The sequence below is a fragment of the Coptis chinensis genome, chromosome 5 (genome assembly GCF_015680905.1).
Source record: "Coptis chinensis isolate HL-2020 chromosome 5, ASM1568090v1, whole genome shotgun sequence".
Taxonomy (NCBI): domain Eukaryota; kingdom Viridiplantae; phylum Streptophyta; class Magnoliopsida; order Ranunculales; family Ranunculaceae; genus Coptis; species Coptis chinensis.
In genome coordinates this window covers 85,707,386-85,719,047 of record NC_141460.1, presented here as the reverse complement: position 1 = coordinate 85,719,047, position 11,662 = coordinate 85,707,386, and positions in this window count along the sequence as shown.

Here is an 11,662-nt window from a genome sequence, read left to right as displayed (position 1 = left end):
GTCAAGATTCAGCTGACTTCCGTCCAGTAATTTTGCCACACCTGCAAGTAACTACTAATTTTTTTTTTTTTTTATTCATCCCAAACAGAGGATCATAACAACCAACCCTGAAAAAAAAATGAGCATTTTTCATAGGCTCACAGTTCCCGTACCCACTTAAAATAGCACAGTACAGAGATCAACACATTTTTATTGGACAAATTTGAATAATCAATTTTCCCTGATGGCTTTGAATTAGACTTAAGCTAACAATAAAATGTTTTCATCTATAGAAAGCAAGAGGGACTATCATGGTTGATACATTTATAGAACACTTCGAAAGACTTCTCTAAATGTGAAGTTTATAAGAACAACTCTCACGAACTATAAATAAGGCTCATAATTTATAAAGTCCCTAAACTGTTAATATCCATTTCCCATTGCCTGTTATAAGCAGAACCAATTAAGGAAAAAAAACAATTGCTATCATAGTGACTTGCCTCCAATTTGCACAACTTGAGTTTTAGTAGACTTCTGCAACTAATCAATTAGCAGAACAACCCCATCCTGGGTGCTACTTAACATTATGTCTAGCTATACCATACTGAACTAAATTCTTTGAAATGATGGTTTAACCAATGAATCATATGCAAAGAATACTTGTAGTACCTTTTTATTATCTGAACAACCGAATATTTTCAACTGAGAAGCTGCATGTGCTAAGATATTCCCATCAGAAAGTGCAAAACCCATATACTTAACATAAAACTTGAACAAAAAAACCACCAGAAGATAAATATCTAAGAATAAACTAATGGTTAATATAACTGAAATTCAATAATATTACTCAAGACACATTATATGGTGTTCAGTTAATGCAATATTGCAATCAAACAATAGTGTTGCTTCAAAAAAAAATATAGTATGTATGCACTTAAGAGATTGAAAAAGTTTTAAGAGAGTAACAAATATTTTTCTATGGAGATATGCTAAAGGAATCCATACAAACTGAAGAAACTAATTAAGGCCTAATTTTTGTATTGAAGCTTCTCACTTTAACAACACTAAATAGCAAAGACAGTGCCCAAAGAATACTTATTACCAATCTTACTCGGTGACTGACTTAAAGTATATATGGCAATCTTAGAACATCAACTTCTTTTCATTATGCTTTGTCAATTTAAGACATCAATGTCTTTGTTTTGACAACCCCATGAGTTGTTTTTCATTTTTGTTGTCAGCGGTTCCGAAAGAATTAAAGAATTGAAGAACTCTTACCAAATATTATCCAATTGTACTCTTGATCATCAATCTCCCCTCTTGCTCATAAATTCAATGGATCTCCTCTCTAGATTTGCATAAAAGGGCCGAATGGCATTTTTTTGTCATGTAGAAAATTTTATTGTTCATTGTTGAAGTACTGAAAGACTATTCTATTTGCTTGCTTGCTTGTATAGAAAAAATATCAAAAAATGTTTGTTCAAGTAGTAATGGCAATATACATAACTCCATGGCATCATATCTTTGGCATTTATGACAATCGGCGCATAAGCTGATGTCAAGATTCAAGAAACTTATGGTTATGTCAAGATTAATCTAATCAAAGTAGGGAAAAAAAAACACACAACATATATAGTAGTTTAGAGTGGGGGAGAGGCTAATTAAAGTTCAACGAACGGCCAAGCGACACACATTTCAAACATAAATAAATCCCGAAGAAATCCATATTGAGCATGATAGGTACTTAAGATCCATTTGGGTCTAGTACATAATTCAATCCTTACATCAAACAATGAGAACAAATAATTTGGACATTCCATAACAATTGAACTATATCACATTTTCGACTTCCAAGTGGTATTAATAAGAAACTATGTTAATTACCATTTTCTTTTCGAAGAAAAGCAAGAAGCAGCCATGAAATTCCATAAAGAAGAAACAATATTGAATAAACTGACCATGCGTATTTCCTTACCCTGACAATGTACAAAGTGAGACCAAGCTTCCACTTATGATTTCATCCTCAACTATGCATATTTGTTGGCTGAATAGCAAAATTGTGTGATTCTTCAAAATGAAGCTGAAAATAGTTCAAGAAAAATTTCTAAGTGTCCTTTGCACTTGGATAAAAGGGTTGGGGAACAAACCGAAATAGGAATACACGAAAGGCCGAAAGGATGAGGTTTCATCCAGTATACTCATTACTTATTCTTCAAAATAAGTTCATTGAGGACATAACAATCAATGGATATTTATACCAAATAAAGCTAAATTGCTTATAGATACATAGGCAATTGGTGGAAAGGACACCATGTAAGCGACATAATTTTGAAACTTTTTTACGTGTTGAAGATTCATTAAGTGGTAGCCAATGTACTACCAACATTGATTTATTAGGGCATATATCTCTGTTTTCTATCATTTAGACCAAGTCGTAGGAATTTCCAAAGGTTTCAATTCGGATCATTTGATTACAACAAAACAAAGTAGTACAAATGACTAATTATAACCATCAGTTACCACTTTTATATCACCTAATTAAGTGGACGTGCATGCATCCACCATATGTAAGAAATATAAGGAACAATTTATATAGGCTCGTAAGCTTGGAAAACACTTGCGCAAAAAAGCGGGAACAAATCAAAACATTGAAAGTCATCAACCATAAACATAATAAACAGATCAAATTTTAATATGAAATTATTGATTAGGCTAAAATACACAAAATAAGGACTTCGGTGAATGCTAATGAAACATATACCTAATAGCTAAAGAAAGAAGATATATGACACTGTAATGTCACGTGTCACACTGAAAAACTTAGATAGCCATTAAAGCATTAAGTGAGCCTTCAAAAAAAAAAAAATGAGCCTTCAAACAGCATCCATGGCACACTCAAGGTTTGTCATACCTAAAGAAATTTACTACCTTTAAAACCCCAAAGAAAAGATGAAAGAAGAAAAATTTGGAAGAGAAAGGGACTAATGGCAATTTGGTTAAGTTCTTCATTTGCCTAGGAAGGCACCATTATGCCGCAAACTCTAATGGATGTCTAATGGTTAGAACCCAATATGTCAGAGTTGTAAGGTTTAGAACACAAAGCCTCAAAGTTCTAATGGGTTGAACACAATGCTTGTTTACTGTGTTTTGGAGTGAATTCTTCATGAACATAAGTTTAATTAATAGAACAAATTTAATCGTTTACTCCCATAGTTTCGCCTAAATCGATCAATTTTTTTAACTTGGTGATATATCAAACCAAAAGGAAAAATTCAATAAAAATCTAAGAGAAGAAGAAAAAGAAAAAGAAGTAATATAATACAATAGCTATAGAGAAGATAAAACTACAAATAACACTCATTACCATGTGATATCGGGAGACATGAAACTAAACATAAAATTGAAAACTATAACTAAAAATATGATAGATCAGTAGGAAAACCAAAATTTATTTAATGAAGTACCTGAAAACTAAAGATGTTAATGAAAGCCTCCATTGGTGGTCTTCTTCAAATCTTTCTAACAGAGAAGTTCAATAAGTGAAAAATAAAGTAGGGAAACGTGAGAAAGATATGATGCGTTTGTAGGGATTGCAATATATCTTTCTAATATTTTGAAACTCATTGTAAGATAGCCTAACTATGGATTTCAGAAGAGAAATACATCTTGATGACTTTTTGCACTTCCTCTCAAAAAGCAATGCACTACCGAAAGTAATGACAAAGAATATAATCGATGCTTTGTGTTTTATATTTCCCTTTACCTCTTAACATTCCACCAACAAATTTGCTGCCATTGTGACACATTATCATTATCAGCAACCACAACCAAATGTCACAACAAAACACATAGTTTATCTAAACATGGATTCCAAAGATTAGATACCAACCTAACTGATAAAAGCAACGATGGATGCCTTGTTTCATATATGAACCATTAGTACTTATTAGTTGATCAATCAGCCTACCTCATTCTCTAATTGCATCCTATGCATTAAAGTTGACCATAAAAAAAAATGATTTATTACTAACATAACGTTGTAGTTAGCATAAAAAAGTATAAGATGGTCTGAGCTACGTAGCTCTTTGGAGGTATAAATTTCTTTAAGATTCTAATACCAACGAACACCATAGACACTACATTGCCAATACAAATGATAATTGGGTATGGCACCATGATTACACTATGCATAATATCAAGCATGTCAAAATAGCAGGTCTTAGATATAACCCAAATTCTAATTTATGTCAAAACAAAATTGTACCATTGCTACTTCTTTTACTAAACTTAAAAAGTAAACTAATGCAATAAGCCAAACCATTGGTATTATAGACCAAAACGAACTAAATTGTTTTGTTTCAGTGTTGTCGTGAATCAGCTCATGTCGAGAAAGAGAAGAAGCAGTCACCTTTCTAATTCAAATTCAATAAGCACGTACATAAGAAACATCAGTCAATGGAATAAAGATCGATAGTTTCTCGAGTGCTAACATGAGATCGGTCAATGCAATAAAAGATAGTTTTTCTGTTCGAGTGCTAACATGATACTTCTCATTCCAATATCACTTAAATGTAAAAGTAAATAGTAACCCAATTATCCCCGGTCCCCCTTATAAGAACCATTAAAAAAAATTGAAATTTACCTTTTGAACATCTTTGGATTCCCATAACCACTGTTGCAAATTATGGTGCCATCAACTCAAACAGAAAAACTCTGTGACATCCAAAAAACATATGACGCCTTATCTTACAGAAGTTTTGAACACAAAAAAACAATACAAAACATAATATAGGGCTAATTGATTATGTATTTGGAGGCGAACATGGTTAACATGTTCTAAAAATTAGATTATAATAAGAGATGGAGAACATTGAATGTATTAACTGGAAAATTGATTTTTAATTATAGGATTGAAAAGAAGGAGTTTGATCTTAAAGAAACAGAAGGATAAAACGATTTTAATAAGGAAAACAATATTTCTTATGAAGGCTTTGGAGAGTTTAGAGAAAAATTAGGATTCCATGTATTGCAATAATAAATGAGAGTGTATGTACTTGTTCACTTCTCTTTAAGCTTTAGGCCCAGGGGATACAAACTATTGAAAAGAACACCTGCTTTATGGAATTAACCCATGAATGAAAGGCAAACACATTATTGCATAACCATATGATCGTTGTTGAAATAAGAAACACTGACGACCCTATCAAAAAAATTATACACGCCTTTGAAAAAGAACCTCCAAATTCAAATCTCACATAAGAAAATGTTTGTTTAGTGAAGGCATAAAAAAAAAACAAACAAACAAACATCTTCAAACCATTGCAAGAATCAATAAAAGAATAACACGACAATCTCGAACAAATCCAACTTGAACGAACACAAAGTCAATGAATTTCATATGCAATTCCATACAAAATTAAGAGTCCACCTGAATCATGAGTTCGCCACTGTGACTCATCATTTTATTCTCTTTTATATTAAACAGTAAAAAAAGTAAGGGTTTATATCAAGTAATAAAAAGTGTTTATCTTTGAGGAAGAAGATGATCGATGTGTGCAACTATTGAGATGTGAAGAAGATGCAAGAACAGGAGATGGGTGGTTCGCTTTTCTCATTGGCTCCACCACCTAGTAGTTTGCCTTAGTTGAAAGAAACCGAGTTGCAATGCGATGGCGATGGAATTAATGCTTGATAATCGCAGGAAATTGCTGATTTAAATCGGTGATTACCTAGGGAAGCTTTTTGTTTCTCTTTAATGGGATTTTTCCAATTTTTCTTGCCAGAGAGAGATTTGAGGCTTTTTTTTTGGGAGAGAGTTTGGCAATTTTCTTTATTTTTTGGGTTCTCCTGGAACGTGTAAAATATATTATTATTATTATTATTATTATTCGGTCTGAGGAGTCCATAGTAAATTAAAAATAGAATATGGAGAATTAAACAAATGCAAGTAGAACTATGGTGAAGAGTGTATATAAAGTGATCTTTGTAAATCAACATAAGTATGGTTTTTCAAGAACAATTTAATTTATACCATTCACATATTATTAAGAAAAATTATAGCTAGAGCACCAATAAATTTTCCCCTTCAACTTTTCTACAATTGTTTTACTGAATTTCGATAGCTAAATAAATTTGACATTTCCCATCTAGATATTCTATGAGCCAAACATTATCTATGTGGCAATGAGCTAAAGAGATATACCTTATGCATCATAGAAGCGGCAATGACCAGAAATGGAACCGACAATGAATCCCTGCTGGGAGAACAGAATACAAAATAAGTACCATCGTGAACAAAATGAACTTCTAGTGATCAATAACTACTTAAAGATAGGACTTAAAAATATTCGGTAGAGTAAAACCTATCTATCTGGTTGGTAACATAAGGCAATTATTATATCTCGAACATCTGCCCAATCTACGACTCGGCTTTCTGAAACTACCCAAATTCGAACTTTCCCGTCGATAGAGCCACTAATAAAGTAGCCATCATTAATGAGGGTTGAATTGAATGCGATCACTGTAAACAAAAGCACCCTACATTAATTAGAAGCAAGTCAGATTTGAGCTTATTGATACAAATTATATTAGCCTCAGGTTTATTCCAAAAAGCATTATTAAACAATTTCAATGGAAGTCTGACGTACTGAAGTCGGGATGGTATTTTCCCAAACAAAAGATGAAGAATAACTTTTGTTTGGGTTTTGGAAAAAGGTGTGATGGGTTTTAGATAGTGTAACCACGGAGGTAGTGTATTCATCTTTTTTTTTTCTCATTTTTTTTTTCTCATTAGTGTTTAGAATCATTGGGGGTTTTGAATTGAGGCGCACAATTTTTTGTGTCATGGTCGCTAGTTTGGCTCGATGCAGTAGTGGGGCTAATGTGAACTCTTGCTTGGTAGGGAAGAAGATAAGAGACAACGTAATTTGAGGAGAAAAGTTAGGTTTTCGATAGAATTTGTATAAGGTTTATTTAATTTGTTATTTATTTATTTTTAATTTGAGGAGTCCATAGAAAATTATGAATAGATTAGGGAGATTTAAAAAAATCTGGGGAGGTGTCACTAATTATTATTCCATCCGATTTTTTAGGAGCCAATCATATTGATTGAGGTGCAAAATAGAGCGATATGGCGAGGAGAGAGAATGTGCGCGAGCTTTTATATATATATATATATATATGGAGCTCTTTACAATGTGTCGTAGGTAGTTTTACATTATTCTGGTGAAGACTTTGAAGGAAATGTACGTAGATAATGTCTTGCACTCTTACCCTCGTCAATCCCTCCAAGTCCACACCAGCTGAATTTGTACCCAAAAGAGCAGGGGCGGATCTATGAGTTGGTTGTCCGGGCCTATAGCTTCCCCTAATTTTGCCCAAAAAAAATAAAATAAATAAATAAATATAAATAAATAAATATATATATATATATATATAGTGGTCATCATTCATGAACTATACCCAAAAAAAAAATCAAAAAACAAATAATAGTGGCAATTAAGACTAGTAGCCCCCCTTGTGGAGAATTCTGCATCCGCCCCTGCAAAAGAGCCAATGATGTCCACACTTATAGCCATGAAAGGAAAACTTCCATAAAACAAAAGTAGTTGTTGTCATAGTACAAAATATCAGAATATGGCAAAATATCAATCTCTGATTTATGGATATATATGTATCGTGGATATATCTCTCTCTTTGGGGATATTTGACATTGTTTCATATGCAAATATTGTAGATATATCCAAAATATCGACAAATATCATGGATATTGTGGATATTTCTTGATATATCATGATATATAATTTATGTTTGTTTGAAATATAATGATAAATATTAAATAAAATTGTTATCTATTCAAAATATCGTCAAATATCTCCAAATATCACAATATATCCTAAAATATCAATAATATTATAAATATCATCAAAATATCGTCGATATTTGCAGTTGTATATATTTCTAAGCATATTGCAATATTTACATATCTTTTGTTGAAATCTCGATATTTATCGTGATATATAGCGATATTTTGTACTATGGTGGTTGTTGTAAGTTCAAATTCCAAAAACTTGAAAGTATATAGAGAGGGCCAGCTTGGAGTTTTAAAGGGTCATATGCGAGATCCATAAAATGGGACATTTGTTTCTTATTTTCTTTGGGCCTTTGGACTAGATCTTAGAATCAATCAGTTTTTTTATTTCATTTTTTAACACTACAGTGGGCTTTTTTGTGCTTAATGGGGCTTGGTTTCGGCTTAGCCAGTGCAAGGGCTTAGACAACAAAAGCCCAGGCTGGCCTTGTGTATAAAATTCATTTAAATAACCCAAGTGTTTATGGGGTGCCCACAGCACTATGATTTGGAACAACAAGAGATCGATCTCGCTTTTGTGCAAAAAAGATAAAATATAGTTAATACTAAAATATCGCTTTTGTAGAATGAAAGGAACCATAGAAGATTCGAGAACACAAGCAAACCCAGCAGCATAATGAAAGAGAATCTGATTAAAGAAATGAAAATTTACTTACAAAGTCAGGTTAAAGATGTTCAAGACACGATCAAGGGAAGAATCCTCATGGAGAGGGTAGAAATTCGAGTAAATTTCAAGAGAAAAGAGCCCACTCCATGCTCATGGATCAAGCCAACGGGAAATGCAGTCAAACTAAACTTTGATGGGGCTATGAATGACTCAACAACAGGTATTGGTGGGGCAATACAAGATGCAGATGGAGAAATCTTACTAGCCTACATTGGAGAAGGGGGCATGGGATCCGTATTATACCAGGAACTCCAAGGGATTCTTTATGGTTTGCAAGGTTGCACATTGCTTGGGAAAAAAGAGATTGTGGCAGCATCTAACTCTCAAAGTGCCATCAATATTCTAAAGGGAACAAAACCACCACCTTAGTACTGTATGAATACAGTCCTAGCTATTAAAGGGCTAACACAGGGATTATGTATTTCATACATACATGTCTACAGAGAAACAAATAGGGCAGCTGACTACCTAGCCATCATGTTTAATGGTGAGAGATGTACCTTCTTTATACCTCCATTGGATAAGAGGATAAAGAAGGAAAAAAATTCATGAGATTTTAATGGCAAGTCAGGGTTTGCCTTAACCCTAAACTATGTTCTAAAAAAAAAATCAAAAGATTGTTAATTTCAATCAATGACTCAAAATTACATGTGGCAAAGGTTGTCGTTAATGTTTGAATGAGAGGTAGCAATTATTTTGGAAATTTGGGTCACCAACGCGCTACTAAAACCACGTTTCCATCACAACAATTGTTAAATTCACAACCATTTTCACAATTATAGCAGCGGGTCAGACGGACAACTATTCCCGTTTCAATATATATATATATATATATATATATATATATATATATATATATATATATATATATATATATATATATATATAATTTTTATTTCTTATGATGGATTGGTTCATTTCTAAAAAAAATTAAAAAATATATTTGGTTCATTTCTACGATATATATATACAGTTAACCTAAAATAAGTAGCTACTTAAGTTATATATATATATATATTGTTCAGGTATACAAGTATGTGATCTTTATTGCGAAACTGGCATTTGATTTTTCAGCTGCTGTTTCGGTTACTTATCTAGGTATTCAGTATCCACACAAGCTTCTGGGTGGATGGCATGTAAGGGTAATTGGGCTTAGTGTGGGTACGTATCTTATTGTGGCCACGTACCTTGGGTATGCTCTGACCCAGGCTATTGTAGACGCAGTAGGAATTGTTACTACCGCAATGACAGGGTTCGTTATCCTGTACATCAGCGAGAGGAGGTGGAGGGCGATGTATATATTTATAGCATCATACTTCACGTTTGTGGTTGTAGTAGTGTTTGTTGTTTTTTGTGTTACCCGTAGGAGGTTGACAGCCTGAGTTTCTTGTGCTCTACTTAGAGTTTCTTATTGTAGATTTGCATTGTATTAACTATTTATGTAGATAATTTTGTTGAAGATAGTACTTGAATACGATTTTAAATGAAATTATATATATATTAGAAATTAATATTTTAAAAAAATTAATGAACCAAATACAGTCATTTCTAAAACAATTAACCATAATATAATGAACCAAATACGGTCATTTCTAAAAACAATTAATATATATATATATATACTTCTCTAAAAAGTTACTACTTAAGTTAACCTAAAATAAGTAGGTAAGTAAAACTTCACCTATAAAATGAATTCAAATCTAATTTTTTGTAAATGTGAAACACTCACCATAAAAATCATCCCCACAAAATTTTAGCTAATTTAGAAATCTCTAACATAGATAAAAATTATTGTCATCTTTAAAAAGAAGTTTAACGGTCTAAAAATGTTGAGTTTTTGTAATATTTTTTTGCTAATGGTAGAGGTTTCCAAATGAGCTGAAATTTTATTAAGATGATCTTTACAGTAAGTATATTATATCCACAAAACATTAATTCATTTTATAACTGAAGTTTTACCTACATACTTATTTTAAGTTAACTTAAGTAGCAACTTATTTGGTTTATATATATATATATATATATGTCTAGGTATACGAGTATGCGATATGTATAACGAAACTTGCATTTGATTTTTCAGCTGCTGTTCCGGTTACTTATATGGGTATTCAGTATCCACACACGCTTTAGGGTGGATGGCATGTCAGCTGGGTAATTGGGCTTAGTGTGGGTATGTATCTTATTGTGACCACGTACCTTTGGTCTGCTCTGACACATGGTATTGTAGACGCAGTAGGATTTGTTACTACCGCGATGACAGGGTTAGTTATCTTGTACATCAGCGAGAGGAGGTGGAGGGCGATGCATATATTTATAGCATAGTACTTCACGTTTGTGGTTGTAGTAGTGTTTGTTGTTTTCTGTTTTAGCCGTAGGAGGTTGACAGTCTGAGTTTCTTGTGCTCTACTTAGAGTTTCTTATTATAGATTTACATTGTATTAACTATTTTTGTTGATAAATTTGTTGAAGATAATACTTGAATACGATTTTACATGAAATTATATATATCGTAGAAATTAATATTTTTTTAAAAACATTAATGAACCAAATACGGTCATTTCTAAAAAACTTAACCAAATATAATTAATCAAAGACAGTCATTTCTAAAATAAATAAATATATATATATATATATATATATATATATATATAGTCATTCTCTAAAAAGTAGCTACTTAAGTTAACTTAAAATAAGTACATAGGTAAAACTTCACTTATAAAATGAATTCAACCCCAATGTTTTGTGGATATGATATACTCACTTTAAAGACCATCTCCATAAACTTTCAGCTCATTTTGGAAACCTCCAACATTAGCAAAAAATTATTGCAAAAACTCAATATTTCTAGACCGTTAGATTTCTTTTTAAAGATGACAACAATTTTTATCTATGTTAGAGGTTTCCAAATGAGTTGAAATTTTGTGGGGATGATATTTATGGTGAGTGCTTCACAACCACAAAAAATTAGTTTTGAATTCATTTTATAGGTAAAGTTTTACTTACGTACTTATTTTAGGTTAACTTAAGTAGTAACTTTTTAGAAAATGACTATATATATAAAAATCATAAAAACTAATTTTTTTGTGGTTGTGAAGCACTCACCATAAAGATCATCTCCACAAAATTTCAACTCATTTGGAAACCTC